The sequence below is a fragment of the Pseudophryne corroboree genome, chromosome 3 (genome assembly GCF_028390025.1).
Source record: "Pseudophryne corroboree isolate aPseCor3 chromosome 3, aPseCor3.hap2, whole genome shotgun sequence".
NCBI classification, from domain to species: Eukaryota; Metazoa; Chordata; class Amphibia; order Anura; family Myobatrachidae; genus Pseudophryne; species Pseudophryne corroboree.
This window is the reverse complement of record NC_086446.1, coordinates 501,278,630-501,294,678: the sequence shown is the minus strand read 5'-3', so window position 1 is coordinate 501,294,678 and position 16,049 is coordinate 501,278,630. Positions and strand designations below refer to the sequence as shown.

Genomic DNA, 16,049 nt, shown 5'->3' with positions numbered 1-16,049 from the left:
TACCTCACAACATTCTTCAAAGAGCAAAGATAATAAGTACTGGTTGAACTAAGTAGACAGATAAAGGCCAAGTTATTTTTGAATTTACTTTACAAGGGTCATTCAGAAGCACATAGTGCACATTTTTTAAAATTATTTCAATCGCTAGCAATAATCGGGTGGCAGAAACTACATTGTGATTCAGAATTTGCTTGCGTTCCTCAGTAGATGTTACTTTTAAGGTATTTCTTGTTGCCCTAGCACCTTACAAGCAAAAATATTTACTTGATCAAATAGTTTTAAAATAAATAATTATTATACAGGGATCACAGATGCACATGTGACAGGCTCTAGATGCATAAGGGGCTTTGGGTACCATTTTTAATTTTGTGCTACATTGCCAATATCCAGCATCCTTCTTTCTGAACCACTGACTGGTGGGGTGCATAATGATGCAGCGGTGAGATGCCTCCTTTTTGGACCCCAACCTTCGGATCCTTTCAACTATCCCCAGTGATGTGGGCGAAGCGATGCACTTCATGTCAGCATGACCTTGTCCCCTGAATTGTGGCATTTTACAACAAGGGCAGGACAGTGATGATGCAAATCTTGTTGCAACGCCCCTGCAATTGTCCTTTAGACCTTGCAGTTAAAGTAGGCAAGTAAGCAATGTAAGCGTTTCTGTGATAACAGGTTGCCGGTGGAAGAGGAAACATAGCTTGGGCAGGATACATTAAGTGGGGAATGGCAGTGACTGGTAGAATGGGGTGGAGAAGTTATCTGGTTGTCTCTGTGCCCTGGAGGGCATATATATATCTGTGCATTTTGCAGGCATCTCTGTGCATTGGTGTCATCTATATGCAAAGCATTGTCTGGTATATAGGAAAAGTATAAATTCATTATGACAATAGAGGGTAAGCAGGAGAGATAAGACTTAGCTGTGTTCTCATTAATATTATTCCGCCTTCATTGTATGAAAAATGGGAGCCCATAATTTGTGATGCTTAATCTTCTGTACAGAATTCTGACTTAATTTCCCCATATATATATGATTCTAGTTTACTATATAATCTATGTATGTGTACAAACACAGGTGCGGTAGAAAATGCTTCTCAGATGTGAGTTATATGGAAACTGCAGCTCTTGGTTGGATCAGCGGGGAACTGCTCGCACCTGTTCCATTGCTCCCTTGCTAACAGTTTACGGTTTCCCTAAGATTTACTAACTCTGCAACATCATCCTCCGTTTAATGGGCTACAGTTGTGCTCATATCCAACATCTGGGCCCCCTGCATGCGTAAATAAATGATGAAATTACAAGCTAGAATAAAGTATTTCCCAGTACAGAATCAGTCACGCTCCTTTGCTGCCTTTTTATTGTGACTGTTTTGGAGATTATGTAGAGTTGAGAACAACTCTGCTGTAGATGCTTCCACGTTGTATGCATGGAAATAAATGTGCGTATTTACCAGCATCCCCAGTTTTACACATCTTTGTTTTCTGCCCACTCTTGTCTGCATGCGTGATTTGCTTTTGCTGCACATCATCATCTGCAGGGATTCAGTGTGCTATACCGATGGACGGGATGCCGACGGTCAGAATACAGACAGCCCTCTAAAAAGTACCTTAACCTCCTCCCTTGCCCCCTACCCTAACTCTCCTTTGTGGGTGCCTAACCTTAACCCTCCCTTCCCCACTGCCTAAACCTAACCCACCCCACTTGGTGCCTGACCCTAACCTCCACCTGTAAGTGCCTAACCCTAAACCCCCTCTCTGGTACCTAACCATCCTCTTCCCGCCCCTGCACCCTAACCCCCCCTCTAATTCCTAAACCTAATTTCTCTAACGTCCTAGTGGATGCTGGGGACTCCGTAAGGACCATGGGGAATAGACGGGCTCCGCAGGAGACATGGGCACTTTAAGAAAGAATTTGGATTCTGGTGTGCTCTGGCTCCTCCCTCTATGTCCCTCCTACAGACCTCAGTTTGAATCTGTGCCCGGACGAGCTGGGTGCTGTTCAGTGAGCTCTCCTGAGCTTGCTATAAGAAAGTATTTTGTTAGGTTTTTTATTTTCAGGGAGCTCTGCTGGCAACAGACTCCCTGCATCGTGGGACTGAGGGGAGAGAAGCAGCCCTACTCTCTGCAGATAGGTCCTGCTTCTTAGGCTACTGGACACCATTAGCTCCAGAGGGATCGTACACAGGATCTCACCCTTTGTCGTCCGATCGCGGAGCCGCGCCGCCGTCCCCCTCGCAGAGCCAGAAGACAGAAGCCGGGTGAAAGAAGCAAGAAGACTTCGAAATCGGCCGCAGAAGACTCCAGTCTTCACTGAGGTAGCGCACAGCACTGCAGCTGTGCGCCATTGCTCCCACGCTACACCCACATACTCCGGTCACTGTAGGGTGCAGGGGGGGGGGGGGGCAGCAATTAGGACCTCTTGGCAAAAAGTGGACATATATACAGTTGGGCACTGAATATATGTATGAGCCCCCGCCATAATATTGTACAAAAACGCGGGACAGAAGCCCGCCGCTGAGGGGGCGAGGCTTCTTCCTCAGCACTCACCAGCGCCATTTTTTCTCTACAGCTCCGCTGAGAGGAAGCTCCCCAGGCTCTCCCCTGCAGATACACGGTAGAAGAGGGTGAAAAAGAGAGGGGGGGCACATAATTAGGCTCAAAAATCATTATTACAGTGGCTACTGGGTTAACACTAAGTTACTGTGTGTTTCCAGGGTTATATAGCGCTGGGGTGTGTGCTGGCATACTCTCTCTCTGTCTCTCCAAAGGGCCTTGTGGGGGAACTGTCTTCAAAAAAAGCATCCCCTGTGTATGTGGTGTGTCGGTATGCTTGTGTCGACATGTTTGACGAGGAAGGCTATGTGGAAACAGAGCGGGAGCAAATGAATATGGTGTCTCCGCCGACGGCGCCGACACCTGATTGGATGGATCTGTGGAAGGTTTTAAATGATAATGTTAATTCCTTACATAAAAGGTTACACAAAGCAGAAGCCTCAGGACAGTCAGGGTCTCAACCCGTGCCTGATCCTATGTCGCAGAGGCCGTCAGGGTCTCAGAAGCGCCCACTATCCCAAATTGTTGACAGAGATACCGACATGGATTCTGACTCCAGTGTCGATTACGATGATGCAAAGTTACAGCCTAAATTGGCTAAAGCCATCCGTTACATGATTATAGCAATTAAGGATGTGTTGCACATCACAGAGGAAACCCCAGTCCCTGACAAGAGGGTTCATATGTACGGGGAAAAAAGGCAAGAGGTGACCTTTCCCCCTTCACATGAGCTAAATGAGTTATGTGAAAAGGCTTTGGAATCTCCAGATAAAAAACTGCAGATTTCCAAACGGATGCTTATGGCGTATCCTTTCCCGCCAACAGACAGGTTACGCTGGGAATCCGTCACTAGGGTGGACAAAGCTTTAACACGCTTATCCAAGAGGGTAGCCCTGCCGTCACAGGATACGGCCACCCTCAAAGATGCTGCGGATAGAAAGCAGGAGGGTACCCTGAAGTTCATTTATACACATTCGGGTACCTTACTCAGGCCAGCGATAGCGTCGGCATGGGTATGTAGTGCTGTAGCAGCATGGACTGACACCTTGTCTAAGGAAATTGATACCTTAGACAAGGATACTATATTAATGACCCCGGGGCATATAAAAGACGCTGTCCTATATATGAGAGATGCTTAAAGAGACATTAGCCTACTGGGCTCTAGAATAAATTCAATGTCGATTTCTGCCAGAAGGGTCCTGTGGACTCGGCAATGGACAGGTGATGCCGACTCAAAAAGGCACATGGAGGTTTTATCTTACAAGGGTGAGGAATTGTTTGGGGAGGGTCTCTCGGACCTGGTCTCCACAGCTACTGCTGGAAAGTCAAATTTTTTGCCATATGTTTCCTCACAACCTAAGAAAGCACCGTATTACCAAATGCAGTCCTTTCGATCACAAAGAGGCAAGAAAGTCCGAGGTGTGTCCTTTCCTGCCAGAGGCGGGGGCAGAGGAAGGAAGCTGCACAACGCAGCTAGTTCCCAAGAACAGAAGTCCTCCCCGGCTTCCACTAAATCCACCGCATGACGCTGGGGCTCCACAGGCGGAGCTAGGCCCGGTGGGGGCGCGTCTCCGAAACTTCAGCCACAAGTGGGTTCACTCCCAGTTGGATCCCTGGGCAATAGAAATTGTGTCTCAGGGATACAAGCTGGAATTCGAAGAGATGCCCCCTCACCGTTACCTCAAATCGGCCCTGCCAGCTTCCCCTTTAGAGAGGAAAATAGTGTTAGCTGCAATTCACAAATTGTATCTTCAACAGGTGGTGGTCAAAGTTCCCCTCCTTCAACAAGGAAAGGGTTATTATTCGACCATGTTTGTAGTACCGAAACCGGACGGTTCGGTCAGACCCATATTGAATTTAAAATCCCTGAACATATACCTGAAAAGGTTCAAGTTCAAGAGGGAATCGCTCAGAGCGGTCATTGCAAGCCTGGAAGAGGGGGATTTTATGGTGTCTCTGGACATAAAGGATGCATACCTTCATGTCCCCATTTATCCACCTCATCAGGCGTACCTCAGATTTGTGGTACAGGATTGTCATTACCAATTTCAGACGTTGCCGTTTGGTCTCTCCGCGGCACCGAGAATATTTACCAAGGTGATGGCAGAAATGATGGTACTCCTGCGGAAGCAAGCGGTCACAATTATCCCATACTTGGACGATCTCCTCATAAAAGCGAGGTCAAGAGAGCAGTTACTGATCAGCGTAGCACGCTCTCTGGAAGTGTTAGGACAGCACGGCTGGATTCTAAATATTCCAAAGTCGCAGTTGGTTCCTACGACTCGTCTGCCTTTCCTGGGCATGATTCTGGACACAGACCAGAGGAAGGTTTATCTCCCGATGGAGAAGGCTCAGGAACTCATGACACTGGTCAGAGACCTGTTAAAACTAAAAAAGGTGTCGGTGCATCACTGCACACGAGTCCTGGGAAAGATGGTGGCATCATACGAGGACCTTTCAATTGGATCTCCTGGACAAATGGTCCGGATCACATCTTCAGATGCATCGGTTAATCACCCTATACCCCAGGGCCAGGGTGTCTCTCCTGTGGTGGCTGCAGAGTGCTCACCTCCTAGAGGGCCGCAGATTCGGTATTCAGGACTGGGTCCTGGTGACCACAGATGCAAGCCTTCGAGGGTGGGGGGCAGTCACACAGGGAAGAAATTTCCAAGGCCTGTGGTCAAGTCAGGAGACTTGCCTTCACATCAACATCCTGGAACTAAGGGCCATATACAACGCCCTACGTCAAGCGGAGTCCCTACTTCACGACCAACCGGTTCTGTTTCAGTCAGACAACATAACCGCAGTGGCTCATGTAAACCGCCAAGGCTGCACAAGGAGCAGAGTGGTGATGGCGGAAGCCACCAGGATTCTTCGCTGGGCGGAGAATCACGTAAGCGCACTGTCAGCAGTGTTCATCCCGGGAGTGGACAACTGGGAAGCAGACTTCCTCAGCAGACACGACCTCCACCCGGGAAAGTGGGGACTTCATCAAGAAGTCTTCACACAGATTACAAGTCAGTGGGAACTACCACAGATAGACATGATGGCGTCACGCCTCAACAAAAAGCTACAGAGCTATTGCGCCAGGTCAAGGGACCCTCAGGCGATAGCTGTAGATGCCCTGGTGACACCGTGGGTGTTCCAATCGGTCTATGTATTTCCTCCTCTTCCTCTCATACCCAAGGTACTGAGGATAATAAGAAAAAAAGGAGTAAGAACAATTCTCATTGTTCCAGATTGGCCACGAAGGACTTGGTATCCAGATCTGCAAGAATTGCTCACAGAGGATCCGTGGCCTCTTCCTCTAAGACAGGACCTGTTGCAACAGGGACCCTGTCTCTTCCAAGACTTACCGCGGCTACGTATGACGGCATGGCGGTTGAACGCTGGATCCTAGCAGAAAAGGGTATTCCGGAGGAGGTCATTCCTACGCTGATAAAGGCTAGGAAGGACATAACAGCTAAACATTATCACCGGATATGGCGAAAATATGTTTCTTGGTGTGAGGCCAGCAATGCTCCTTCGGAGGAGTTTCAGCTGGGCCGTTTCCTTCACTTCCTTCAGTCAGGAGTGGATTAAGGTCCAGATTTCGTCCCTTTCCATTTTCTTTCAAAAGGAGTTGGCTTCTCTGCCAGAAGTTTAGACGTTTGTGAAAGGAGTGCTGCATATTCAGCCTCCTTTTGTGCCTCCAGTGGCACCTTGGGATCTTAACGTGGTGTTAAGTTTCCTGAAATCACACTGGTTTGAACCACTTAAAACAGTGGAGTTGAAATATCTCACGTGGAAGGTGGTCATGCTATTAGCCTTGACTTCGGCTAAGCGCGTGTCAGAATTAGCGGCTTTGTCTCATAAAAGCCCATATCTGGTTTTCCATATGGATAGAGCGGAATTGAGGACACGTCCACAATTTCTGCCAAAAGTGGTCTCATCCTTTCATATGAACCAACCTATTGTGGTGCCTGTGGCTACTCGTGACTTGGAGGATTCCGAGTTACTAGATGTAGTCAGGGCTTTGAAAATTTATGTAGCCAGAACGGCTAAAGTCAGGAAAACGGAGTCACTGTTTATCCTGTATGCATCTAACAAGCTTGGTGCTCCTGCTTCAAAGCAGACTATTGCTCGCTGTATCTGTAACACGATTCAGCAGGCTCATTCTGTGGCTGGATTACCGCAGCCAAAATCAGTGAAAGCCCATTCCACAAGGAAGGTGGGCTCTTCTTGGGCGGCTGCCCGAGGGGTCTCGGCATTACAACTATGCCGAGCTGCTACTTGGTCAGGTTCAAACACGTTTGCAAGGTTCTACAAGTTTGATACCCTGACTGAGGAGGACCTATCGTTTGCTCAATCGGTGCTGCAGAGTCATCCGCACTCTCCCGCCCGTTTGGGAGCTTTGGTATAATCCCCATGGTCCTTACGGAGTCCCCAGCATCCACTAGGACGTTAGAGAAAATAAGATTTTACTTACCGGTAAATCTATTTCTCGTAGTCCGTAGTGGATGCTGGGCGCCCGTCCCAAGTGCGGACTTCTTTTGCAATGCTTGTATATAGTTATTGCTAAAATAAGGGTTATGTTATAGTTGCATCAGGGTTTATCTGATGCTCTGTTATTGTTCATACTGTTAACTGGGTAAAGTTATCACAAGTTATACGGTGTGATTGGAGTGGCTGGTATGAGTCTTACCCTGGATTCCCAAAATCCTTTCCTTGTACTGTCAGCTCTTCCGGGCACAGTTTCTTTAACTGAGGTCTGGAGGAGGGACATAGAGGGAGGAGCCAGAGCACACCAGAATCCAAATTCTTTCTTAAAGTGCCCATGTCTCCTGCGGAGCCCGTCTATTCCCCATGGTCCTTACCGAGTCCCCAGCATCCACTACGGACTACGAGAAATAGATTTACCGGCAAATAAAATCTTATTTTCCCCCCTCGTTCGGAATTCCAGGCGTCTGTTTTTTGATGCTGGAATCCCGATCTCCAACGGTATTTTGATGTCTGAATTATGCCACCGGTCAATATTCCCACGTCAGTATTTCAGCCGTCGTGATTCTGTCCGGTGGCATTGTAACTACATCCCATCTGCAGTGCACTCTTCTGTCATCCTAAAGTGGGCAGAGATAAACCTGAAAACATATGTACAGTAGCCCGCAGCTATGTTCACTTGGGCGAGTTCTAATTGTGTCGTTCTTTTCCTTTAGCATACAGATAACTCTTTTATATACACACACTTATTTATGTTAAGTCAGGAGAACTTGATCAGCTTTCCCAATTGTCAGCACTTGATGTTTGGTATAACTGGTACCTCATCTTGTCAGACAAGCCCAGTAATATTTGATCCAGATTACACTTGAGCTGCTACGTCTTGATTACACTAGTTATAGAGTCCTGTGACCAATCATATATTACAACAAGTAGCCATTAAGATGTGACCTAGGACATATCTATTATGCTTAGGGAAGTCCTGGGAGCAGAGATACAGAAGTGCCACCATTGGAGTTAGCATAACTATAGGGGTGCACAGCACATTTTATTAGGGGGTGAACTGTCAGAGGGGCGTGTTTAGCAATGCCTGTCGGGCGTGTCTAGCACCACCTATTGGCATTCCTTTCCATTCCATATGCACCTTACCTACATGGTGGTTTCTCACAACGGGGGAAACCTCTGAAGAAATGTATCCTTCCCGGGCAGATAGCATCTTCAGTTGGTTTTCACTATTCATGTAGGATATCACATGGTCCAGAATATACCTGTTTATGTAGGAATATAATCAATGTCATCATCAATACAACAGAGGTTCACCCAGACTTATGTCACCTCCTGCCCTCTGCGTCTCTCAGCCACACCATCATTTCCTGCATCTCTCAGCCACACCATCATCTCCTCCTTGCGTCTCAGCCACACCATAATCTCCCGTCTGCATCTCTCAGCCACACCATCATCTCCCCGAGTCATCTCTCAGCCACACCATCATCTCCCTGAGTCGTCTCTCAGCACACTTCCTGGCAGCCAATAAGAGATAGTAGCATTAACCAGCCGAGCCAGATGGAAACGGAGGAGTATGCAAACCAATCCATCAGATAGCTAGCATAAAATATTATTGTTATACAGCTGCAGGGAGGAATTTAGTGAGTCAGCCAAGCACCATACAAAAATCCAGAGACTAGGGTTATATAATGGTAATCTAATTCCAGTCCTACTCGCACATTCACAAGTTGGGACCAGCATGAGGAGACATGAATGCAAGACCAGAGCAAATGCCAGAAGTCAGCCGCAGAGGCTCCATACTTAGGATAGGAATCAGTAGACAGTTGTCTGAAACCACTGAAACCGTATGATAGTCCAAAAGACTCTATGAAGGAGATAAAGTTGGATTTTCTGAATTCTGGGAAATGCTGTTGCAGTATGTGGGTTCTCCAGGAGACAGAGATCCATTAACCGTAATCCCATGAAAAGCAGAACAATTCCTGGTCGAGATGGTCAGCGGCTAAATAGCAAGCACAAACATGATAGGGGGAAGCTGGTAGCACTGTCTAGTGCCATGGAAAATTGGGAGGAGAGGAACCCATTGCATAATATTCTGGCGGAGGGGCCCTGGTTCATGTCTAGGATGGACCTAACAATATCTCCCTGTAGGCCAGGTAGTGAGAGGACACTATCTGTAGGAACGCCTACTGATAATTGGTAGCAAAATCTACCGTCTCCAGTACTGTCTGTCTACCTTTTTTTAAATGCTGACTATTGTATTTACTTTGTGTTACTGTGGCTGGCCCCTTGAGAGAAGACTAGTGCTTACAAAATGTGGACATGTGACACAGTTGGCAGTGTATTGCATGACCGTGGTCTTGCCTTGCTTTTCAGTGCTGGTGATCATACCATTGTGTAGCGGCGCCATATTGACGCGATTGCTAGAATTGATAAATACACATTGCATGGATAACATGTTATGGGGATATCCAATTAGCCCCGGTAATTTACCGGGGCTAATTGTCCCGCCGGGGGGTAGCTAATTAGCCCCGATAAGCCGGTGCGTGCCGCAGCTTATCAGGGATTTTGTTTCACCTGCCTCTGGCAGGCAAAGCGGAGTTCCCGGAAACAGCTATTTCTCCTTCGTCCTAGAGGATCCTGGGGACTCCAAAAGGACCGTGGGGTATAGACGGGATCCGCAGGAGACATGGGCACTTTAAGACTTTAAATGGGCGTGAACTGGCTCCTCCCTCTATGCCCCTCCTCCAGACCTCAGTTAGATTCTGTGCGCAGAGAGACTGGACACACACTAGGGGAGCTCTACATAGTTTCTCTAGAAAATACTTTTGTTAGGTTTATTATTTTCAGGGAGCACTGCTTTGAGGGACTGAGGGGAGAGAAGCAGACCTACTTCTGTGAGTTTAAAGGCTCTGCTTCTTAGGCTACTGGACACCATTAGCTCCAGAGGGTCCGATCACTTGGTGCGCCTAGCTGCTCGTTCCCGGAGCCGCGCCGCCGTCCCCCTCACAGAGCCTGAAGAGAGAAGCCGGGTGAGTAGCCGAAGCAAGAAGACTTCTGATCTTCGGAGGTACCGCGCAGCGCGCCATTGCTCCCACACACTAACGGCACTATATGGGTGCAGGGCGCAGGGGGGGCGCCCTGGGCAGCAATTAAACCTCATTTTGGGAACTGGCAAGACAGTATACAGTGCATAGGCACTGTATACAGACCCCCGCCAGAATAAATAATAGCGGGACACAAGCGCGCCATGTAGGGGGCGGGGCTTCGTCCTCCAGCTCTAATCAGCGCCATTTTCTCTTCACAGCAAGCTGCAGAGACGCTGGTCCTGGCCCTTCACTTCTGTCTCAAGTAACAGGGTGCAAAAGCGGGGGGGGGCACAGCATATTTGGTGTTGTATTTATTTACATATAAAAGCGCTGCTAGGTCTGGGGTTTTGTAAATTCCTTTAGACCGGGTGAGGCGCTGGGTGTGAGCTGGCAAACTCCCTTTCTGTCTCTCTGAAGGGCCTTACTGTGGGTCTGTCCCCTATAGCCCAGTGTGATTGTGGGTGTCGGTACTCATGTGTCGACATGTCTGAGGCTGGATGCTCTTCCCAGGAGGAGGCTGGTGCGGGGGTAGAACAGAATGTGGGAGTGACTCCGTCTGCACCGCCGACTGCTGATTGGGTAGATATGTGGAATGTTTTGAATGCAAGTGTAGCTTTGTTGCATAAGAGATTAGACAAATCGGAGTCTCAGAACCAAGCATGGAGACAATCCATGGGAGATGTTTTGTCACAAACTCAGACTTCAGGGTCACAGAAACGTACGTTTAACCAGATAGCCGATACAGATACCGACACGGATTCGGACTCCAGTGTCGACTATAATGATGCCAAGTTGAATCCCAAGCTGGCTAAGAGCATTCAGTACATGATTGTGGCAATAAAGGAGGTGTTACATATCACTGAGGACCCCGCTGTCCCTGAGACAAGGGTCTGTATGTTTAAAGTACGCTGCTCAGGCCGGCCGTAGCATCGACATGGGTGAGTAGCGCGATTGATAAATGGACAGATAACTTGTCATCTGACATAGACACCCTGGATAGTGATAGCGTGCTTTTGGGTCATATCAAGGACGCTGCAGTCTATCTAAGGGAGGCTGCGAGAGATATTGGCCTCTTGGGATCAAGGGCCAATGCCATGGCTATCTCGGCTAGGAGGGCGTTGTGGACTCATCAATGGAATGGTGATGCTGATTCTAAAAAGGCTATGGTGGCTCTGCCCTATAAAGGTGGAGTTTTGTTTGGTGAAGGCCTCGCGGACTTGGTTTCTACAGCTACCGCGGGTAAGTCTTCATTTCTGCCTTATGTCCCTACACAGCAAAAGAAAACGCCTCACTATCAGATGCAGTCCTTTCGGTCTAATAAATTCAAGAAAGGACGAGGGTCCTCCTTCCTTGCTGCTAGAGGCAAGGGGAGTGGAAAAAGGTCGCCGGCTGTGGCAAGCTCCCAGGAGCAGAAGTCCTCCCCGGCTTCTGCTAAGTCCACCGCATGACGCTGGGGCGCGTCTTCAGCTCTTCAGTTAGGTTTGGGTTCACTCGGGCCTGGATCCTTGTCTGCTAGAGATTGTGGCCCAAGGATACAAACTGGAGTTTCAAGACGTGCCCCCACACCGATTTTTCAAATCGGCCTTGCCAGCTTCTCTTCCGGAAAGGGAAATAGTGTGTGTTGCAATACAAAAGCTGTGTCAGCAGCAAGTCATTGTCGTGGTACCCCCGTCACAACGCGGGGAAGGGTTTTATTCAAGCCTGTTCGTGGTCCCGAAGCCGGATGGCTCGGTCAGACCGATTCTGAACTTAAAATCCCTCAATCTGTTTTTAAAAAAAGGTTCAAATTCAAGATGTAATCTCTCAGAGCAGTGATATCCAGTCTGGAAGGGGGGGATTTTATGGTGTCAGTCAACATAAGGATGCTTACCTGCATGTCCCCATATATCCTCCTCATCAGGCGTACCTGAGGTTCGCTGTTCAGGATTGTCATTACCAGTTTCAGACGTTGCCGTTTGGTCTTTCCAGGGCCCAGAGGATTTTCACCAAAGTAATGGCAGAAATGATGGTGCTCCTGCGCAAGCAAGGGGTCACAATTATCCCATACTTGGACGATCTCCTGATAAAGGCGAGATCAAAGTAGCAGTTGTTAAAAAACGTTGCGCTCTCCCTGACAGTTCTGCAACAACATGGCTGGCTCCTAAATTTGCCAAAGTCACGGTTGATTCTGACAACACGGCTGTCGTTCTTGGGCATGATTCTGGACACGGAACTACAGAGAATTTTTCTTCCGTTGGAAGGGAATTCTGAAACCGGCAAGAGTGTCGATTCATCAATGCACTCGAGTGCTGGGGAAGATGTTGGCGGCTTACGAGGCCACCCCGTTTGGCAGGTTTCATGCCAGAGTTTTTCAGTGGGACGTGTTGGACAAGTGGTCCGGGTCCCATCTACACTTGCACCGGAAGATATCCCTATCTCCCAGGGCCAGGATTTCTCTCCTGTGGTGGCTCCAAAGTTCTCACCTCCTAGAGGGTCTCAGGTTCGGGATCCAAGATTGGATCCTGGTGACCACGGATGCGAGTCTCTGAGGTTGGGGAGCGGTCACACAGGGGGGAAATTTCCAGGGAAAATGGTCAAGCCAAGAAACTTGTCTACACATAAACATTCTGGAATTAAGGGCCATTTACAACGGCCTTGTACAAGCGGAACATCTGCTTCCCGGCCTACCCGTCCTGATTCAGTCGGACAACATAACAGCGGTGGCGCACATAAACCGCCATGGCGGAACAAGAAGCCAAGCGGCAATGGCAGAGGCCACAAGGATTCTTCGCTGGGCGGAAAAACATGCAAGCGCTCTGTCAGCGGTCTTCATTCCAGGCGTGGAAAACTGGGAAGCAGACTTCCTCAGCAGACACAATCTCCATCCAGGAGAGTGGGGGTCTTCATCAAGAGGTCTTTGCAGAAGTGACGAGTCGTTGGGGACTTCCTCAAATAGAAATGATGGTGTCTCGCCTCAACAAGAAGCTTCAGACGTATTGTTCCAGGTCAAGGGATACTCAAGCGATAGCAGTGGACGCACTAGTGACACCATGGGTGTTTCAGTCGGTCTATGTGTTCCCTGCACTTCCACTCATCCCAAAGGTGATAAGGATCAGAAGAAGAACGGGAGTTCAGGCGATACTCGTTGTTCCAGATTGGCCACGGAGGGCCTGATATCCGGATCTTCAGGAATTACTCATAGGAGATCCCTGACCTCTTCCTCTAAGAGAGGATCTGTTACAGCAGGGGCCGTGCGTGTTCCAGGACTTACCGCGGTTGCGTTTGACGGCATGACGGTTGAAAGCCAAATCTTAGCTCGAAAGGGTATTCCCGGAGAGGTCATCCCCACTCTACTGAAAGCTAGAAAGGAGGTAACTGCGAAGCATTACCACCATATTTGGAGAAAGTATGTGTCTTGGTGCGAATCCAAGAAGGCTCCTACGGAAGAATTTCAGCTGGGTCGGTTTCTCCATTTTTTGCAAGCTGGTGTGGAGGCTATTAAAGTGCAGATTTCGGCCTTATCAATTTTCTTTCAAAGGGAATTGGCCTCGCTTCCAGAAGTGCAGACTTTCGTGAAGTGCGTGCTGCACATCCAGCCTCCATTTGTGCCCCCAGTGGCACTATGGGACCTTAACGTGGTGTTGCAGTTCCTTACGTCACATTGGTTTGAACCTTGACAAAAGTTGAGTTGAAATTTCTCACTTGGAAAAGTGGTCATGCTTTTGGCCTTCGCGTCCGCGAGGCGGGTGTCGGAATTGGCGTCTTTGTCTCATAAAAGCCCCTATTTGGTTTTCCATGAGGATAGAGCGGAGTTGAGGACTCGTCAACAATTCCTCCCGAATTTGGTGGTTTCTTCATTTCGCATAAACCAACCTATTGTCGTTCCGGTGGCCTCTGAAGCCTTGGGGGATTCAAAGTCTCTCGATGTGGTCAGAGCTTTGAAAATTTAGGTAGCCAGAACGGCTCGTATCAGGGAAAACTGAGGCGCTGTTTGTCCTGTATGCTTCCAACAAGATTGGGGCTCCTGCTTCTAAACAGACTATTGCACGCTGGATTTGTAATACGATTCAGCATGCTCATTCTGCGACTGGTTTGCCATTACCGAAATCGGTGAAAGCCCATTCCACTAGGAAGGTGGGCTCGTCTTGGGCGGCTGCCCGGGGTGTCTCGGCGTTACAACTTTGCCGAGCAGCTACTTGGTCGGGTTCAAACACTTTTGCTAAGTTCTACAAGTTTGATACCCTGGCTGATGAGGACCTCATGTTTGCTCAATCGGTGCTGCAGAGTCATCCGCACTCTCCCGCCCGGTCTGGAGCTTTGCTTTAGACCTCATGGTCCTTTTGGAGTCCCCAGCATCCTCTAGGACGAAGGAGAAAATAGGATTTTAATACCTACCGGTAAATCCTTTTCTCTTAGTCCGTAGAGGATGCTGGGCGCCCGTCCCAGTGCGGACTCTTCCTGCAGTACTTGTTATTAGTTATTGCTTTTGTTACACAAAGGTTGTGTTTTGGTTCAATCAGCCTGTTGCTGATTTTTTTGGTTCATGCTGTTAACTGGTTAGTTGAATGCCATGTTGTACGGTGTGTTGTGGTGTGATCTAGTATGTGTCTCACCCTTGGTTAACAAAAATCCTTTCATCAAAATGTCCGTCTCCCTGGGCACAGTTCCTATAACTGAGGTCTGGAGGAGGGGCATAAAGGGAGGAGCCAGTTCACGCCCATTTAAAGTTTTAAAGTGCCCATGTCTCCTGCGTATCCCGTCTATACCCCATGGTCCTTTTGGAGTCCCCAGCATCCTCTACGGACTAAGAGAAAAGGATTTACCAGTAGGTATTAAAATCCTATTTTCACACGAAAACACACAGGTTTCGCTGAACCTGTGTGTTTTCGGGGGAAACGGGTTTATTTTTTTTATTTTTTTTTACAGGTGATCAATCTGCATAACCTGTTAAAAACAATAATAAAAGAAAAATTGGTGAAACATCGGAAAAAAGTCAGAAAAACTTAAGTTTTCGGCCGTTTTTCGGACCCAGTGTTTTACCGGGGATAATTGGATATCCCCCATAGTGTTCATGTGCTCTTATCCATATTTAAAGCTCATGTGTGTAAAGAAACTCTCTATATGCATGGGTCACAGTGTAGTCCTTCCCCAAACCTTTCCCTAATCCATTCTTGGCATAGCTGTACTATTGTACCTTTAGTTTAATTGCCGTGTTTTGTGAGCGAATGTGTAGAGCCCTACACATGAGGATTCTGATTGCAATCCAGTCTTTAAGGAAAGCTATGGAGATATATATATATATATATATATATATATATATATATTTGAATTCAGTTACTGTGCATTTTACTATTCCTATGATAATGACCGCTTCCTGTTTATATTATATATCTATATATGGGCTCAGTATGTGGGACTGGTGAATGGGATGCTGGCGGTCACAATACTGATGCCTACATCCTGATCTTTAAACCTCTACATTGGCGGGGCAAGTGTGCTATCCCTTAACTCTCCCTTCCCGCAGTGTAACCCTACCCCACCTTAGTGCCTAACCTTTACCTCCCCCCTCCCCGCAGCCTAACCCTTACTCCCCCTCCTGGGTGGTGCTTAAACATAACCTCTTCCTCTGCACACCAGGGCAGCAATTAGTTTACCTTTTTGGCACAAATAGCACATAATACAGTGTATAACACTGTATATGTGCAAAAAACCCAGCCATTAACATTATAAAAAGCGGGAGAAGCCCACCGCTGAGGGGGCGGGGCTATCTTCCTCAGCACAGCCAGCGCCATTTTCTCTTCACAGCTCCGCTGGAAGGACGCTCCCCAGGCTCTCCCCTGCAGTATCCAGTACAACAAGGGTAAAAAAGAGAGGGGGGGCACATAAATTTAGGCGCAATTTGTGTTAATAAGCAGCTATTGGGAAAAATCACTCAGTATAGTGAAAATCCCTG

At 48.0% G+C, this 16,049-nt stretch overlaps 1 protein-coding gene across 6 annotated transcripts in view; it reads left to right on the top strand.

Moving 5' to 3' along the window:
* B3GNTL1 (UDP-GlcNAc:betaGal beta-1,3-N-acetylglucosaminyltransferase like 1) overlaps positions 1–16,049 on the top strand; it is a 995,378-nt gene that overhangs the window by 258,408 nt on the left and 720,921 nt on the right. The gene's annotated exons all lie outside the window — the stretch shown is intronic.